The sequence below is a fragment of the Eleutherodactylus coqui genome, chromosome 7 (genome assembly GCF_035609145.1).
Source record: "Eleutherodactylus coqui strain aEleCoq1 chromosome 7, aEleCoq1.hap1, whole genome shotgun sequence".
In the NCBI taxonomy this organism is placed as follows: domain Eukaryota; kingdom Metazoa; phylum Chordata; class Amphibia; order Anura; family Eleutherodactylidae; genus Eleutherodactylus; species Eleutherodactylus coqui.
In genome coordinates, this window is record NC_089843.1 from 40,137,261 (window position 1) to 40,157,941 (window position 20,681).

Genomic DNA, 20,681 nt, shown 5'->3' on the forward strand with positions numbered 1-20,681 from the left:
GATAGGGCAAGGCGCAGTGCATAAAACCAGCAACCGAAAACGGTCAGCGAGGTGCTATTTTTCCTGCGCCCAAAAGTCGCTCATCTGAATGAATACATTGGAATCCAGGGCTTCAGATGGGTGCAATTTTTTGATATGTAGAAGCTGCAGAAGACAAACACTGCAAAATGTTTAATGAAACCCTGTTGTAAAAATGATGGTAAGCCCAAAATACAGGAAAATAGATTTAAATAAAAATATATAATAATTGCCCCCCGTCCTCCATGTGTCCATAGCCAATAGACACCCCGCCCAGCCAGGAATGGTATGGTTGAGGAGTACAAAACGCACCACAGCAAATTATATATACAAAAAAATAATGGACAATGGCATGCCAGCTGCTGATTGGCTGTACAGGCAGCCGACCTGTAATGCTGGGGACCTGCCACCAGGTGTCACTCTTCTGGGCACTCCTGCACCAGTCTCCTCTGTAGCTGTTGGGATTGGGCGCCTGCACACGGACACCAGTCTGTTTGCAGAAATATCGGCCCCTGCGGACAAGAAGCTGCTTGTAGTTGCCACAAATGAGATGTAATTAATGACATGTTCAGCTGACAGGAAGGGGTCAGTGATTCATGCTGCTTGTTCCAAATTCTGGCCTACCATCAGCACGGTGCAACAGAAATCGGTTTCACTGTTAATTGATGCAATTTTTGTGCTGTTTTGCCCAATGGAGGTACATCGCTTTTTTGTTGATCATAGTATATATTATATAGACAGATTTTCGAATAATTTTGATGCAAAAATCTCCTACCGTTTTGTGTACGCAGCTCCCAGACCAGCTTACAAATCACAGATATAATTGTGTAATCAGCTGTCACCTGTTGCTTAACTGCTTTTGCTGCCCATGAATGCAATAGACACGTAGGTCCGCATAGGAGCTGCATATGCAAAACGGTTAGATTTGAACTAAAACTACTTATGAGTTACATGTAAACCAATTCTCGATACATTGTAGCAATCACTGCCTACACACCCTTTAACCCCTTAGTGACCAAGCCTGTTTGCGCCTTAATGACCAGGCCAAATTTTGCAAATCTGACACGTGTCACTTTAGCATGGAAAAAGACCAGAAAGGTTTTGCATATCCAAGCGATTCTGACATTGTTTTTTTGCCACATATTGTACTTCATCTAGGCGGGAAAAAAAAGACCGATAGAATTTGTGTTTATTTATTAAAAGCGCCAAAATTGGGAAAATTTTGAAAAAATCGTCTTTTTCACATTTCCAACTGCAATATCTCAAATATTTATATTTCCATCCGTTTACTTTATTTTGGGTGCACATTGGAAAAACTTTCGTTTTTTTTTTTAACCATTTAGGAGACGTACAAATGTAACATTACTTTTCAGCATTTTGAGGAACACTTTGTTTTCCTACACCAATCCAAGATTGGAAAGGTTCATAGGAGTCAAAATGATAGATACCCCCACAAGTGACCCCATTTTAAAAACTACACCCCTTAACGTATTCACTGAGGGGTGTCATGAGTATTTTAACCCCACAGTTTTTTTTCAGGAGTCAATGCAATTTAGAAGAGAAAAACAAAAATTTCATATTTTTGCAAATATGTCATTTTAAAGACAGGACTTTTTTCTATAGTACACATGAAAATTAGGATTTGCACCCCAGAATGGATACCCCTGTTTCTCCCGTGCTCAGAAACATACCCATTGTGGCCCTAATCATATGTCTGGATGCACAATGGGGCCCAAAATGAAAGGAGCAACCGTTGGCTTTCGGAACAGAAATTTTGCTTGAAGGAGATTTAGTCCCCATTGCCCACTTGTAGAGCCCTTGAGTGACCAAAACGATGGAGAACGCCCACAAGTTACCCCATTTTGAAAATTAGACCCCTTAACGAATTTATCTAGGGGTACGATGACTTTTTTGACTTCACAGTTTTTGAATGAATCTAAGCCAAGCCGAAGGAAAAAAAATACGATTTTCATTTTTTTGGCAATTCTGTCATTTCAAAAGCAGTTTTTTTTGTACCGCACATATATGAATGAAGACTTGCACCCCAAAATGGATACCCCTGTTTGTCCTGTGCTCAGAAACATACCCATTGTGGCCCTAGTATTACGTCTATATGCACAATGGGGCCCAAAATGAAAGGAGCAACCAGTGGCTTTCGGAACAGAAATTTTGCTTGAAGGAGATTTAGTCCCCATTGCCCACTTGTAGAGCCATTGAGTGACCAAAACGATGAAGAACACCCACAAGTGACCCCATTTTGAAAAGTAGACCCCCTAACGAATTTATCTAGGGGTATGATGACTTTTTTGACTTCACAGTTTTTGAATGAATCTAAGCCAAGCAGAAGGAAAAAATTATGATTTTCATTTTTTTGGCAATTGTGTCAATTTAAAAACAGTTTTTTTTGGAAAGTTTACATAGGAATGAAGACGTTCACCCCAAAATGGATATCCCTGTTTGTCCCGTGTTCAGAAACATACCCATTGTGGCCCTAATCTACTTAAAGGAAACATAGCTAGGCCTATAATGGAAGGAGCACCCGTTGGATTTCAGGGTACAACGGAATAAATTCCAGTCCCCAATGCCCACTTGTAGAGCCATTGAGCGTCCAAAACGATAGAGAACCCCCACAAATGACCCCATTTTAAAAACTAGACCCCTTAACAAATTCATCTAGGGGTGTACTGCATATTTTGACCCCAAAGTATTTAAATGAATCTAAGCAAAGCAAAAGGAAAAAATTACGATTTTCATTTGTTTGGCAATTTTGTCAATTTAAAAACTGTTTTTTTTGTACAGTGTACATAGGAATGCAGACTTTCTCCCCAAAATGGATACCCCTGTTTGTCCCGTGTTCAGAAACATACTCATTGTGGCCCTAATCTACTTACAGGACACATGGCTAGGCCCATAATGGAGGGAATGCCCACTGGATTTCAGGGCAGAACTAAATAAATTCCAGGCCCCATTGCCCACTTATACGGAAAAAAATTTGACTTCCTAAAAACAACACCCCCCCCCCCCCCCCCCGCCATCCCCATTTTTTGGCATTCCCTAAATATTAGATAAAGGTAATAATATAAACTGCGTTTTATGTCCGAAGACAGAGGTAATTACGGAGGCTGGTTGGGTTGGGCACATGGGGCAAGAAAACCGGGTATCCCACCCCCTCCTCTCATGTATTTTGGGGGGTATTTCGTAACCTCAGCGGCAGGTATGGGGTGTAAAAAGTGGCGCTGTGAGGCTTTGTAATCTTGCTGCAGTGCAGCGGTCTCACAGAGAAGGCGCTCAACAAGCTGCTCCTGGAACTGCAGGAAGACGAACGTTCCCGGGGCTTCTTGTAAATTGTGTATTACAGGTAGCGGTCTGAATAACGCCGTGTTCACATAGCCGTAGGCGGAATCCGCTTGTGGAGGCCTGCAGAGGATCCCAGCTGTGAGCCCGGCTGTGACCCTGCGTACAGCCGCGTAATGTACTGCGCATAACTGCCTACTCACACAGGCGGTCATGCGCAGTACTTTTTTTTTGTTTGCATTTCCCGCGCCGTCACTTAGCGATGACCCGCGTACCCGCAGCTCATACAAAATGTATTTGCACATGGGCTGCGAGTATATCCACCGTCATAGAGCACAATGGGCTCTAGGTCGCGGATATTCGCGGTAAAATATAGCATGCCGTGTTCTGTTTCTGCGAGTGGATTACGTAATTCCGACCCGCTAATTGGGGGGAATTGTGTAATCCAATGCATGCGATTGATCCGTGGATTACCGCTGATCAAGCGCATGCAGAACCTGTAATTCCTCTCCGGTCACGCGTGACCAGCCTAATGTTAGATCGCTACTTTATCACGTGACCGGGGACCGCTCGGCGAGGCCACCGGTCACTGCTCCAAGCACTCAGCGACTGTTGGTCGCTGGGAGCAAGTAGATTTAAAATTTCCTGGGCTTCCCGGCTCCTGCGAATGTGTCCGGCTTTTTGCCGGCGGGCGCATGCGCAGCAGCCGGAAGGGTTCATGGAGGATAATCGCATCTGGATTCAAATGCGGAAGCCTCCAAGAAGATGCTTCATCTCCCCCAACCGATCGCATCGGTGAGGGGAAATGAAACTGCCACTTTTTAAAGAACTTTTACGTGATCGCCATTATGCATTGGATAACGGCGATCACGTGACCAGTAACCGCATACCGCGGCTCCCCGTGACATCTCCAGGCTCTTGGCTACCTTTTGTAGCCAGCAGCAGGGAGATTTTACATTTCTTGGGCAATATTTCACTTTTGCGCATGCGTACGCCATCATGCTGACGGGCGCATGCGCCAAAGCTGGGGTAAGATCCGCGGATCAACATCCCACCAGGGAACACATCCGGGACCTTGGGTACGTAATTTCACCCCCCCCCCTTACCGATACGATTCATAAGGGGAGATGAAACTTTAACTTTTTAAACTTTTTTTTACTTTTTAACTTTATATGATCACCGTTATCCGATGGATAACGATGATCATATGACTGGAAACCGCATACAGCGGTCCCCAGTCATATCTCCCTGCACTCGGCTATCTGTGACAGCCGGGTGCAGGGAGATTTTGAATATGCCGGGCTCGCCGGCTTCTGCGCATGTGCGCCGCATCGGCACATCGCAGAAGCCAGCGGGGGGTCCTGACACCGGCCGGAGGACATCGGCGGACCTGAGGTGAGTATTTTCACCTCCCCTCATGGATCCGATCCATGAGGGGAGGTGAAACTTTTCTTTTTTTACACTTTTTTTCACACTTCCGCGATCGTCGTTATCCATTGGATAACGACGATCGCGGTACCGGGGACCGCTCACCGTGGTCCCCGCTGACATCTCCTGCCTCCCGGCTACCTACAGGAGCCGGGAGCCAGGAGATTTTAAGTCTCCCGCTCCGCCGGGCCTTCTGCGCATGCGGCTGACGTAATGCCGCCTGGCGCGCATGCGCAGAAGGACGGCTACGGCGCCCGGAGCATCGGGACAGCGGGGAGTCGTGCGGCGGACCTCGGTGAGTAATTTCAGCTGCTCCGATGGATCCGATCCATCAGAGCAGCTGAATCTTTAACTTTTATTGCACTTTTATTTACTTTTTTGCGATCGGCGCTATCCATTGCATAGCGCCAATCGCAATGCCCGGGTGGGGGTGGGGGGGTCCGAACAGCCCGGGATGACAGCTCCATGCTGTCAGCTACCTGCGGACACTGACAGCATGGAGCTGTCACGTCCACAGCCCAAGGGGCATTATTCTCTGCAGGACACATGTTTTTACGTCCTCAGAGAATAAAGCCCACTTCGGGAAGATGTAAAAACACTATGGGCTGGTCGTTAAGGGGTTAAAGGGCCCTTTACATACTAACACAAGGTTTGCAAGTTTACTAGGGATGAGCGAGTATACTCGCCAAAGCACTAGTCGTCCGAGTAATGTGCTTTAGACGAGTATCTTCCTGCTCGTCCCTGAAGATTCGGGGGCCGCCGCGGAGCGGGGAGCGGCGGGGGAGAGCGGGGAGGAACGGAGGGGAGATCTCTCTCTCCCTCTCTCCTGCCCGCTCTCCCCTGCTCCCCGCCGCAACTCACCTATCAGCTGCGGCGGCACCCGAATCTTCAGGGACGAGCGGGGAGATACTCGTCTAAAGCACATTACTCGGACGAGTAGTGCTTTAGTGAGTATACTCGCTCATCCCTAAAGTTTACTATTGATATTTTTCATGTAAGGCGTAAATATGGCAGATCGGCGTGCGGCGCATTGGGCGCCCTTTACAAATGGACTTAAACGAGCGTTATTTCCCTGCCTCATCTCTCGCTCGCCGTGGCTTGTACGATCATTAACAAAGCTGCACTAAAAACCTCAACTATTATTTTTCCTCGGTTTTTATGAAACTTTCTCTCGTTTCCATGATTAAAAATAATTGGTGGAGCCGCATCTCGCCGACCGTTAATGGTTTTCTGCACTAATTACCACGGGAGGAGGGCCAAGGATTCTGCTTAGCTTTCTATCTGGGCTGTAAGAAGATCCATGGCCGCCGCTACGGAAAGTTGTAGAACTTACATTCTGAGTCTCTCTAAAATATCCTAGGGAACGCGGAGCGAACTCCGAATGTTCATCCTCAGCGAAGGCTGCCTCTAGGACTTCATCCAGAAGGGACACTTCCCCTTTAAATAAAAGTGAACTAAACGTGGCTGAGAAAACCTCAGATCTTGGCAGTTTTACCCCTTACATGCCACAATCAACTGCAACATGTAAGCAGATGGTGGAGGGGCTTCTTCTGTCACCATTCGGCACCCCACAATGTGCTTGCAAGGTACCAACGGGTTCCCGTGGCAGTCGGAAGCTAATTTCACACAAACGTACTTTTCTCAGGCAAAAAGCACAGTACGACGCGCCGATTGGGCAACAAGCCCTTCGTGGGGTAGGAGACATGGCGGCTGGCACAAGGGAGGGGGTGATGATGAAGGAGGTTATATCTGTCCTGTATATTATATGGCTATAATTATATTGCCCGGGTTCTTACTACAGGAATAATTGGAAGCTGCGGCGGTAAATGCCGCGCTGCTGTGACCCCCGTGTAGAATAATATTAGCTGTGGAAAGGTTACCTGCCTTCACATGGAACCCTTCAGTAAATGGAGGCTGACCTTTCCCCACCCGGTCGTTGGCGTGCCGCGTGCCGACTGTTTACAGGAGGTCAGGTGGGACGGTGCCGCTAATCTCCATGCCTCCTGTTCGCCTCCTGCTAGCTTTCCTTCAGCTTTTTAAGCCTCTGTGTTCTAAGGATGTAGCAGAGCTGTATATGTATTCGAACGTTTTCTCTCTGATAACTCCATCAAGTCTCGTGGAAAACCACGGATAACACATTGTGAAATCCCTGAACACGATGACAAACTCAGCTCTGTTCTATCTGTATGTAAGGGCGCTTTCACATCTGCGCTGGGGATTGCACCTTCTGATCTGTTGGAGGAGCAGTGAAGGGGAATCCCCACAACCAAACTGCTCCGTCTCGAGACGGAACTGAACAGTGCCCAACGGACCCCATTGACTTTAATGGGGTCCGCCTGCTTTCTGCTCAACTGCCCGGCTTTTGGACAGAAGAAAGAATCGGATCTGCGCTTGAATCTCCGTCCAGAAGATCTGACGCAGATATGAGCCAGCCTAAAGCCGCATTCACACAGCCGAGAATATGAGCCCCATTCATTTCAATAGAGTTATATACTCGAGCGATTTCCTGGTTTGTTCCAAATTTTTGCATTCCTTGGAACACATCGCCCATTGCTTTCAATAAAAGCTTTAATGCCACACGTGGATCTCATGTAGTGCATGCGAGGGCGATGCAATGTTTGCCATTGAAATCAATCTTTTCTGGTCCCCTATCGTGCATTGCTATATAGTAGCTAGATAATATGAAACACTGTAATAACGCTGCTATATAGTAGCCAGATAATATGAAACACTGTAATAACGCTGCTATATAGTAGCCAGATAATATGCAACACTGTAATAACGCTGCTATATAGTAGCCAGATAATATGAAACTCTGTAATAACGCTGCTATATAGTAGCCAGATAATATGCAACACTGTAATAACGCTGCTATATAGTAGCCAGATAATATGAAACTCTGTAATAACGCTGCTATATAGTACCCAGATAATATGCAACACTGTAATAACGCTGCTATATAGTACCCAGATATTATACAACACTGTAATAATGCTGCTATATAGTACCCAGATAATATGCAACACTGTAATAACGCTGCTATATAGTAGCCAGATAATATGAAACTCTGTAATAACGCTGCTATATAGTAGCCAGATAATATGCAATATTGTAATAGCGCTGCTATATAGTACCCAGATATTATACAACATTGTAATAACGCTGCTATATATTCCCAGATAACATGCAACATTGTAATAACTCTGCTATATATTCCCAGATAATATGCAACACTGTAATAACGCTGCTATATATTCCCAGATAACATGCAACATTGTAATAACGCTGCTATATAGTTGCCAGATAACATGCAACATTGTAATAACGCTGCTATATAGTAGCCAGATAACATGCAACATTGTAATAACGCTGCTATATAGTTGCCAGATAACATGCAACATTGTAATAACGCTGCTATATAGTTGCCAGATAACATGCAACATTGTAATAACGCTGCTATATAGTAGCCAGATAATATGAAACACTGTAATAACGCTGCTATATAGTAGCCAGATAATATGAAACACTGTAATAACGCTGCTATATAGTAGCCAGATAATATGAAACACTGTAATAACGCTGCTATATAGTAGCCAGATAATATGAAACACTGTAATAACGCTGCTATATAGTAGCCAGATAATATGCAACATTGTAATAACGCTGCTATATAGTACCCAGATAATATGCAATATTGTAATAGCACTGCTATATAGTACCCAGATAATATGCAATATTGTAATAACGCTGCTATATAGTACCCAGATAATATGCAATATTGTAATAACACTGCTATATAGTACCCAGATATTATACAACATTGTAATAACGCTGCTATATAGTAGCCAGATAATATGCAACACTGTAATAACGCTGCTATATAGTAGCCAGATAATATGCAACACTGTAATAACGCTGCTATATAGTACCCAGATATTATACAACACTGTAATAACGCTGCTATATAGTAACCAGATAATATGCAACACTGTAATAATGATGCTATATAGTACCCAGATAATATGCAACATTGTAATAACGCTGCTATATAGTACCCAGATAATATGCAACATTGTAATAGCACTGCTATATAGTACCCAGATATTATACAACATTGTAATAACGCTGCTATCTAGTAGCCAAATAATATGCAAAATACTACTATATAATACTCAAATTATATTCAGCATTGCAATATTGCTGCCATATAGTGCCCACAAATATGGAACATTGTAATACAAATTCTGGTTACATAATATGCAGCATTGTACTACATAGTGCCAAAATATGCTACATTAAAATAATATTGCCACATATATCATTCAGCATCACAGAAATGGTACCATATAATACCCAAATATTATGCCAGATTGAAATATTTCTATATAGTGCCCATATAATATTCAGCATCACAATATCGCTGCCATGTAGTATCCAAATAATATGCAGTATCATAATAAACTACCATATAGTGCCCAAATAATATTCAGTTTCGTAATAATACTGCTATATGTTGCCCAAATGTGCAGCATTGCATTAACTCTACCATATATATGCCCCAAAAATGCTGCATAGAAATAATATTGCCATATAATGCTCAAATAATATGCAGCATTGTAATACTGCCATCAACGTTTCATAAAATACTGCTAGAGGTGTATTCAGCATCCCAGTAAGGGCTCTTTCACACAAACGCATATCGCTCCCTGATTTTATGGTCGGCCGATATATGCTACGATCTGATGCATTGGATTCCAGGAGGGAGGGGGAGACCCAATGGCATTGCAGCCTTGGTGTACATGCGCCAGGGCCTGTGTCATCTGAACGGGCACACAGACGTTAGATTTGTGCGCCCAATAACGTATTTTTATCGCGCCGGTGGGTGCATGGAAAAACGCCTACGGCCGTGTGGCAGGGGCCTTGTACTGCCCTATAGTTCCCAAATGATATGCAGCAATGTAATAATTATATTGCCATATAGTGCCCAAATAATATTAAACATCTAAATAATATTGTCATATAGTGCCCAAATATAATGCAACAGCATACCACCTCAAAATAGTACCCACATATTATGCCACATCAAAAGAAGTGATACTGCCACATAGTGCCCACATAATATATAGCATCATATTAATAATGTCGTATGACTTCCAAATAATATGCAATATCAAACTATTCCTGCTACATATTGCCCATATCACATTCATCATCACAATATTGCTGCCATATAGTGCCCAAATAATATAAAGCATTGTAATAATACTGCCATATAGTGCTAAGATAATCTTTGAAACCACAATAGTTTCCTTAGTAAAGCTTAGCTGCGTGTTCCAAGATGATCACAACTGTTTCATGGCAGCATGTCAATGACGAAGTGCCGCTAATTACCTACGTGGGTAATTCAAGTGCTCCAATCTTACAATATAAGAATGGTTTGCTGTGACATTATAATTGATGTGTTGTATGAGACGCTAATGAGATATAACACTCTGAACACTGATTCATTAATTTCACCTTCCAATATGGCCTCCGCCCGGCTCAGCTGCAGAGTGTTATTAGGCTGATTATTCCATTGTTTTATTTATAATTGCACATTATTGCGCGGTGTAATATTGCATAATAATCCCTTATGTACCGGAGGTAATTGCAGGAGGTGGAACTGTTATTATCGAACGGCTGTCTTTGAGAGATACCGCTAGATCATCACCCTAGTTGACTCCTCGAGTACCAAGATTAATCAGTAACACCCACCTGATGAGATGCGCGGTACTCTATGATGCCGTGCCACATGCTTCTCCTCCCAAATATTGTAAGCCTAGCATGCAACGTCTCGCAATGATCAGCCCCCCACCCTGGTGGTCCAGGTAATGGGTGAGACCCCTTAGGAAACCACCAATGGTTTTAGAGTAAATGTTGGTTGGCATCTGTGGACTACCAATATGAAGGGTAACGTAGATCAGTGAGGGGTAATAACTTTAAAGCTTCACACGGGTGAGATCTTGCATCAATAGGAACCCGTACTGACACAAGAGGGCAGGTATTTCTGGGATTTTTAACTAGTGTTGATGCTGGGTTGTGAGCTCACGTATTTTGGCCAAAATATTGGCCAGTACCTCGTATTTATCTATATTTATCAATACCAAGCAGTGCGGCTTTGATCTCTGGGGGAGCCCAGGGTGCCAGTGCCGGTGTGGTTCACCTATGGGGTGCAGGGAGGCCCACTAGATTCAAATATGGCGTCACTAACAGGTTGTAAGCCTGCATGGCGCACTACACGTAGCATGTGGTCTGACATCCTGTATCTACTCTTTTGTGCAGGGATAAACACTAAGCAGCCATCCCCTCACTATAAGGGCTTCTTTATATTGGTGATCGCAATATCACCGCAAGAAAATCGTGGCAAAATTGCGCCTTTTTTTTCCCGTGATTTTTGAGCATTAGTGCTGCTTTTTCTCGCAGAAACATCACTGCTACTTGCGATTTTCTTGTGCTTTTTTTTCACGCGATTTTGCTGTGATTTTTGAATTTTTTTTAGCATGGAATGTTAAAAACGCATTGTACGAAAAAAAACGCAAGTTTGTGCTTTGTGATGCGATAGCAGGGAGGTTCCATAGGGAAACATGGGAGATAAAAAGAAATACGCAGAAAGATCGGACATGCTGCAATATTTTTTCTCGCAACATTGCAGGAGTTAAAATCATTAATTTCATAATTCTGCTTTTTCATACACTCCCGCATCGCACGAAAATCACGCACTTTTATCGCCAGTGTGAAGGTCTTCTAAAGAGGGTTTGTGAGTGGCTGCTCATCAGTGCTCTTCGTAGGTGTGGTCTGACTGTCTGCATATTGGGGGTAAGTGGTGTCCATACCTGCCCTCTTGTGTCAAATAAACCTGCCAGCAAGGACACCCATATTATGTAACATTGACCAATCAGCTTGTTGTACAAGGCTATGTGATGTGGCAGTAGATTAACTCTGGATCTCACCCAGTGGGCCTAACTGGTACTGCAACCTTCTACACGTATTCCATCGGTAGAACTGGACCACAAACGCCAAACTAATTTTTCTTTCTGAAATCTTCTATTTGGTGATTTCTTGAGGGTTAAAGGAGCCCTGTAGTCTGAAGCCCTTGTACGAGGGTGGTGCAGAGTGCCCATGCCATGCACCTCCCCCAAAGCCCTGCACTATGCATAACACAATACATTAGCGGTTCCTGTAGAAATACGGATATCACAGATAATCCATCAGCTTTCTTAGGGTGGTTTCACATAGAACAATTATCGTCTGCATAGCCACTCAACAGCGCTAATGTAAGTGACTTGTACGGCCTCCAATGGGTGACCGGTAAGAATTTATTCACTAGTTGCTTCATTTCAGTTCACCTAAAAATAGTCGTTGGATGATTAATTATTGTCTGGTAATTGTTGTCTTTCCACAACCTTGCAGGGAAGTGGGTGCTTGTTTGAAGTGTGCTGATTGGCTCCTGTCTTTTTTGAATATTTTGCCCTCCCACTTAATGCTTATTGGTTCCCAAAAACACAAATATGTGCGAGTGATCCATGATTGGACAGTCCCTGCAGGTCTTCGAAAGAACACTCGCGGCTACACATTCAGAGACAACTCGCATGTATTCATGTCTGTTCAGTGGACTCAGCAACCAATGAGCATGCAGAGGGGCCAAAACTTCAAATACATGCCGCCAAAGAATCTCCAAACTAGTCGGTGAATAATATTTTTCGTTCAGGGTAAGCGCTTAGCAATTAGTGGGGTGATTATGAAATGGAACAAGTGAGCAACAATCGCTCTGTTCTGTGTAATGCCACCCACAGTTAAAACATACTGAAGCCCCGTGCAATATTTGTACCAGGGACATCTTCACATGTGACAAAGGGGTCTTGGGACCCTGTCAGGTTCTACAATCCCAGCACCCCCCATAGCTAAGGCACTGAGCCAAGCCATCCTGAAGACCGGACTGTATGGACCAGTTGTATACATCGCAGTGCATTGATAATGGGCATTTTATCATAAAGCTCCTCAAACACACAAAATAAAAATAACTTTTTGCAAAACTTTTTTTTGAAAATTGCTGGATAGAAAAGTTTAGAGATGCCAACCAGTAGAAGCCGGAGCTGTAATCTGTAGGAGCGCGGCGCACGGAGCCAAGATAATTCGAGAACTAGCAGAAACATATTTGAGATGAGAGGAGGAATATGTAATGTGTTATCAACAGTTGGCGAGGTTGAGAAAGGACATTAATTGTTGCATAATTCTGCACACAGCGGCATCACAATCCTGTGGGGGATCGGGGAACAAAAAAAGGATAAAATAAAGATGTTTAAAGTAAGAGGAAGTCTTAAAAATGAAGATAAAAATGGAATATAAAGCAGAGCTGCTGCAGCTCCACCTGGACCGAGGTCTGGACAAAACCCATAGGAACAGAATAGGGCGACACGTAGAGCTCCTACTTGCCATGTTAGACATTTTTTTTCTCCTAATTTTGGACCACATAATACCGTCATACTGCCATATAATGTTAGGATAATATTGCTGTATCTGCCGGATTACTATACAGAATCCAAAGGATACTGCCATATGACTCCCATATAATACGGCAATTAAATTCCCAGATAATACCATCATACACCGCTACATAATAGTGGGTGGTTTTAATATACACCTGCGCTGTTCTTATTTGGTGGCTCTAAGCATTTGCTCAGTTTGCTACTCGTTAAAATCTTGCATCGCCATATAGTGACAAAATAATGCTGCCATATAGTGCCTGACCAATTAGCAGTATCCAAATAATACTACTATTTAACCCCTTGAGTGGCACGCCCGGAAATTTTCTGGGCTGAGCTCCACTGCTCATAGCGATACTGCCCGGAAGATTTCCGGGCTATGTATCACTATGGGAGCTGCAGAGCACAATGCCACAAGCTGTGACAGTGTGCTCTGCCTGCACAGACCCACACAGAGCAGTGCAAGGGCTTTGAAAAACCAGCAGAAGATATTGCCGATATGCCCGCAACCTCCTGCTTTGTTTACAGGTTGCCATAGAGACTATCGGCTTGTCAGAAGCAAGCCGATGGTCTCTGTGGCAGGGAGAGCTTGGTGCTTGGCTGTGAGAGGACAGCTAGGTACTAGCTCTTACAGCAGAGATCAGAGAAAACCTCCGATCTCTGCTGTGTTAACCCTCTACATGCTGCAGTCTATGTGACTGCAGTATGTAAAGGGCTGTCACTGCAGCATGTAAAGGGCTGTCACCATCGGACCCCCAGAATGTGATCAGGGGTCCTGATGGGTCCCTGTGAAAGTCCCCTAAAGGGACAAAAAAAAGAAAGGAAAAAAATTATTAAAAAAATAAAAAAAACACTTGTCTCCCTTTACTTTGTAAAAAAATCAAAAATACAATCACACATGTGGTATCCATGCGTCGTAATGACCCAGAGAAGGAAGTTAATACATTATTTAACCCCTTAATGACATGGCCCCTTTTTTTCTTTTTTCCCCATTTCTTTTTTTCCTCCCCCCTGTTTAAAAAATCACAACTTGTCCCGCAAAAAACAAGCCCTCATATGGCCATGTCAATGGAAAAATGAAAAAGTTATGGCTCTTGAGACGCAACTGCAAAACTAGTTGAAATTCCATGATTAGACCATTTTAAAAAACCTGCCCTGGTGGGCACGACAGGGTGGTAGGAAACCTGCCACTCAAGGGGTTAAAACTGCTGTTACATTTCCAGGTAATCTTTTACCATCATAAGCCTATGTAATAGATTTGACTTCAGGCTACCTTGGGGGTGTCATGTCCAATCAAGACACGCTAGATTCGAAAACCTGAAAGACTTGCGGGCTGTGAACAAACAGACCGCAAGTGCATACAAAACAGTGGTAAACAAAAGAGACACCAGGGAAACCCTGTCCCTATAAACCCTTACCCAGGAAGGGACCTGCCTATACGCAGGTAACCCGACCTAACAAGGGCGAACCTGACCACATACCTAGGCCACTAGAAGACCCTACGTTGGAGAGGAGAAAACCACGAAACACAAGATATCAACTTCAGTACTTAAGCGTAAAGAGTGAAGAATCAAGGAAATAGGAAATCCAGCACCAAACTTTGATGTCCACCGCAGTCAGAGGGACACTGAATTAAACCGCAATGAGCTAAGTGCAAGCCCAGGTTAAATAGTCCTCCCAAATTACCCAAAGGTGAGACCAAGCAAGTCTCACCTAACACTACTCCCACCAGATCAGAAGATAACAAGAACCAGATACAGGACCTGAACCAGATTACTAGAAAGGAACAGATCCCAGAACCACAGCAACATGGGGGCTGCACCTGGGGTTCCTCGATTTTCACCCTTTAACCCAACCAGTCAGGATCTGGTTTTCTCTGCAAGGTGTCCCCAACTGCTTCCCCAGAAGTAGTCTTGGTCTAGAGAGAGCTGAGGTTACATTGTCAGGCCTCAGTCAGACGGGCGATTTTTCGCGTGATTTGCGCATGCGCATGCATCCGGCGATTTTTTAAAACCATTGCTTTGCAATGTTATCGGACACATGAGCGCTTTTTATGCGCTCGTCCGATAAATTATAGAACAGAAATCGCAGATCGAACCTATCTGCGATCTGCGATTCCTGTTCTCTTCTCTATATGTGCTCAATGGGGCCGGCGGCAGCAGCGCCGACCCCATTGAGAACATATAGTAGACAAATCATTCTTCTCTGCCACAGCTGTAACAGCTGTGACAGAGAAGAACGATGTTTGCCCATTGAATTCAATGGAGCCGGCAATACAGCCGACTCCATTGAAAGCAATGGGCTGCCGGCGTGCGCGGGATGAATTGTCGGGAAGGGCTTAAATATATAAGCCCTTCCCTGCAATTCATCCAGAAATGTGTTAAAATAAAAAATATATATATACTCACCTTGTCCCGGCAGACGGAGTTCAGCGTGGCCGGCCTGCAGTGGGTGTGAAGGGGGTGTGACTCAGACCTGCCCCTGATTGGCTCAGCCTGAGCCAATCAGAGGCAGGTCTCACTCACACCCATTCATGAATTCATTTACTGCGCTAAAACTGTGTGAGCGAGGCCTTATAGCGTGTACAGGCTTGTTCACACCAGCAGATTTGCGCACATAAGTCCAGCTTCACACGGGCAGAAGCGTATTTACATTATTTGTGCTGCCTATTTGCGTGATTGGCGTTACTATTTATGGACGTGTGTGCATATTTTACCGTACTTTTCACACACATGCCCTGTGTATTTACACATAAGCGCGCCCCCATTGATTTCACCGGGCAATTAAGTTTAACTAGTTTATTATGTGTTATTTGCACAATTATAGCCCATATAGCGGGGTTTCTTTGCTTGACCAAAATGCGCACACAAAAACACACGTGTGACGGAACCCACTGAAATCAATGGGTTCTATTCACTGCAAATTGCGAACTCAAACTTTGCATGCATAATATGCAACGCAGATGCGTTTATGTGAATAAGCCCTAATTCGTAGTGACTGGAAGGCATTGATTTCAGTGAGCTCGTTCACATGGGTGTTTTTTTTTCACTTGATGGGTGAATTGTTTGCTACCTGACCTATCGTGTGTGCGAATCAATGGTTTAGCAGAAATCCTGCATATTCGCTGCACATGTACGCACACAATCAATATGATTTAGGCCTCATGTCCACGGGGAAAATCAGGCCCGCTCCGGATTCTCCATGGAGAATCCGTAGCGGGTCCCTCCTGCCCCGCGGACATGAGGCATAAAAATAAGAATTAACTCACCTCTCGCCCGCTCTGGATCTTCCCTTCGCCGCGGCTTCATTTTCTCTGCGTCGCGGCCGGATCTTCTTTCTTTGGCCCGGCGGATGCGCAGGGCAAGCTCTGATTTGTCCTTCTTGAGTATCGGTGTCCAGAACTGTTTTCATCATGTGTCCCTAAACCACTTGTGAGGCACCTCATGATCTTATTTGCCTTGACAGCAGCCCCCTGACACTGGTTGCTCCAGTTAAGTCTACAGGTAATTAAAGGGGTTGTCCCGCGCCGAAACGTTTTTTTTTTTTTTCAACAGCCCCCCCGTTCGGCGCGAGACAAACCCGATGCACTGGTTAAAAAAGAAAACCGGACAGTGCTTACCTGAATCCCCGCGCTCCGGTGACTTCTTACTTACCTGGTGAAGATGGCCGCCGGGATCTTCTCCCTCGGTGGACCGCAGGGCTTCTGTGCGGTCCATTGCCGATTCCAGCCTCCTGATTGGCTGGAATCGGCACGTGACGGGGCGGAGCTACGAGGAGCCACTCTCCGGCACGAGCGGCCCCATTCAGAAGAGAAGAAGACCTGGACTGCGCAAGCGCGTCTAATCTGGCGATTAGACGCTGAAAATTAGACGGCACCATGGAGACGAGGACGCTAGCAACGGAACAGGTAAGTGAATAACTTCTGTGTGGCTCATAATTAATGCACAATGTATATTACAAAGTGCATTAATATGGCCATACAGAAGTGTATAGACCCACTTGCTTTCGCGGGACAACCCCTTTAAGCTCCCCAAGTCCTTTTCTATGTCATATGAATGGTTGCCCTTGTAATACAAGGATTGGTCAGGTCTGCCAGAGCAGAAACTGTTAATATTTAGCAGCTCTCCATTCTGGCTCATGGAGTATCCTCTATGATGTCCGTAAGACCTGATGTGGGTTGTTTTAATGAGACGTCAGCTCTAACACCTTCAAAACCACCATGTAAAGCTGTGTTCACACATCGCGTTTATTTGTTGAAGTTTTCAACCGCAATTAAAAAACGCAAACAAAGAGCACGTGTTTTTTTAAAAACTGCATTCCATTTTTTATGCGGTTTTTAAATTGCGGTTGAAAACTGCAACAAAAGACACAACGAGAGAGCCCAGCCTTAATCATCAAGCATTTGCCAGACTGATCTCTGATTCTAATGCAGCGTCCCGTAGGGTGACCCCGGACACAGGGCGTATGTTGAGGAGCTGAGAGGGTAAGATAGTTGCTTGTCACGGCGGCACTTACCACACTCCTTCCCAGACGGATGCACATAGCGCTGGGCCTCTCCCGGACACCCCTCGGAAAGAGATGCCCAATAAATTTGCGAACAGACATAGGGATTGTCACAGTTGACACCACCGTTCCGTTACCCACTGAAAAGACCTTCGGTGGTAAGTAAATGAGCTGTAGACTTGTATCATGTACCTCAGGTTCCCGGGAATGGTCAGGGCCTGGAAAATCTTTACTTAGAGTAAACACTGGGTGGAAAACACAATTTACACAAAGTTGAGGTGCAGGAAGCCAAACAATAGGATAGTACCTCTACATGCAGATCCCAGGCAGAGGACAGCAGTGTAGGAAACAGTAGAATTTAAGTACCTCTACGCGGTGATCCCAGGTACAGGATGTCCACGTAGGAACAGTAGTAGGGGAGTAGCTCTGCACGGGAATTTTGGCCTTAAATCACCACAAACACGCTCATGCTCTCTGTTTTGAGGCTCGCTCTCTCATTGTCACTGGCATATGGATTATCGGGAACCTCTTTTCCTCCTCCATTTTTCACCACATGGGAGTTGAAGGTACCCCCATGTGGCTGGCACTCGGTTAAGGAACCCAGAAGAATCCAGCCAAGAACTCTCACACACTCCTATTTATATTCTCACTCATACCACATGACAGGACAGAAATGATACATTGTAAGCATCTCCCAGGCTCATGCAACACTTAACCTCTCACTTGCTGCAGCTGTGCAATGCACATAACAGAATGACTAGACAATTTGCACAGCGCACCTACAAAAGACGTGACATGGATGACATTATGGAGGGTGCCAGGAATGCATGTACTGGGCTACTGCACTAACAATGGACAGAAAAAAAGGCACTTCCAGCCCCCTTAAACATTATTCTTATACTTTTTGGTATAGAACTTTTGTCTCTCTTTTTTGGATCCTGGATTGGGACGGAGCAGAAAATTTGCCTTTCCTTAGACCAAAGGCAAACTTCTCAAGTGGAAAGACTGCTGCATTGTGACATTACCTCGGTAATATGCAGCCATTAGCCGATAATTGAGTGGGGCCTCCCCATGATTCTACTCAGAAGAAGTGACTTAATCCTCGTGAATTATTGAAGCGTGGCCATCTAATTCAGCTACAACATTCCAGAACCCATAAATCATACCTTAAACGGGCTGACAGTCTTCCTAATTTGTTACCTCCAATATTTGCTTGAATTATCATGAATTGTAAATGAAACTGACACAGCTAAGTACAAAAATTGCTTCTCACCTCGCTTCGGAAATACAAGTGGGCATTTTTTAAACTTTTGGAAACCGCCAGGCGTACATGAGAACTGATGTTTTGTAATCAGATTAGTGACATTTCCATCTTGAAAACTCTCTGAAACAAGCACATATTGGTTAATTGAAGCAGAGCGCTCATAGAGGGAGCTAAGATGACTATTTCAGCATTCAGCACTGACATTTCTTGTACTGCATCAATGGCGCGCAGCCCACAGCCTTAAAGGGGCAGCACACAGTATGCTTATGAATCTAAAGGAAATTAGTCTCAAGACAATATAGTTACCTTAAGGGACCAGTTTGTTATACATTACAGTATCTTAAAGGCCATGGAAATCTTTGTGCATGAAAAATCAATACACACATATTTTACTAAGCTCTTCCTTAAAAATATTTAATGCATTCATTTTTTTTTTGCATGCGTTTTCCTTCTTGTGCATTTAGAAAGCATTGTGCTTGGTTTGCAGGTTGTCCTACATTCAAGTTTCTGGCTTGGGAGCAGGGACATAACCTAAAGCTTCTGGGCCCCAATGCAAAATCTGTAACAGGGCCCCCAAATATAATGCTTTATTCATAGTACTGTGCTCCCTGTATGGAAGGAGAGAGCTTATGAGCCCCATAATGCTCCTGGGCCTGGGTGCAACTGCATCCTCTGCATCCCCTATAGTTACACCCCTGTTTGGGGGCATTCCCAGTGCAGATCAGCTGATCCCTCTCGTAAACCTGCACAAGCTCAGTTCCCCCTCCTCTTTCCTCCTTCAGAGACTGTGTAGCATAACCACACCCACTCAATACTACACAGCTACCCCTCCATCTGTCTTATCCTCTGTCTGAGTAGCTGCTGGTCCATTCCCTCTCAATGTTGATAGGAGCAGAAAACACACCCAGAGTAAATTACAGTCCTCTGTAATAGTAGCTTTCTCTCCTTTGCCATCCCTCAGCACTGTCATACAGCCGTCTATAATAGTGCACTAGAAAGGCAGTGAACGCACATTGACAACAGGGGAGAAACAACCTGTCAGTTTACGCTAACTGACAGAATTTGCTAAGATTTTAGTCCTCCAGTCTGCAGTGCTTTGGAGAATAATAAAAGAAATCAAATAATCAGAAATTTTTGTTAAAACTGATGACAGAAAATCTGGGTTTCCAAAAACACAGACTAGAAGGGAAAAAGGAGTACATAGCTTTTAAAGATGCTCTAATAAGGTTAAAAGGGCTGTCCAATTCTAATCACTGCTATATATGTGTTAAAATAGTAAAACCAGTGTAATTTACCCATCCTCTGCCCCGACGATCAAGTGTTGCAGTCCCCACAGTCTTTATTGAGGAACAGCTACCACCTGACCACTACAGCTTCTGATTGCCTGCAGCAATCAGGTGCAATTCTTCTAGCATCACCAATCAGATGCTGGGAACCATGATGCCAGGAGAACGGCACCCGACCACTGCAGCCGCTGATTGGTGGTAGCAGTTCCTCAACAAAGACTGCAAGGTTACATGTCACTGTACCCATGTTGGGAATTCTGCAGATGGTTTTGACCATTGAAAAGCCTGCGGATCCACGGCCATATATTTGCATAGGTGTGGATTTCTGCTGTGGCTTTAAAAGGGGAATCAAATCAGAAAAGTATG

At 44.4% G+C, this 20,681-nt stretch overlaps 1 protein-coding gene across 2 annotated transcripts in view; it reads left to right on the forward strand.

Annotated features, from left to right (window-relative positions):
• The window catches only part of CTNNA2 (catenin alpha 2), a 2,255,723-nt gene that overhangs the window by 501,468 nt on the left and 1,733,574 nt on the right, over window positions 1-20,681 (forward strand). The window lies entirely within an intron of this gene.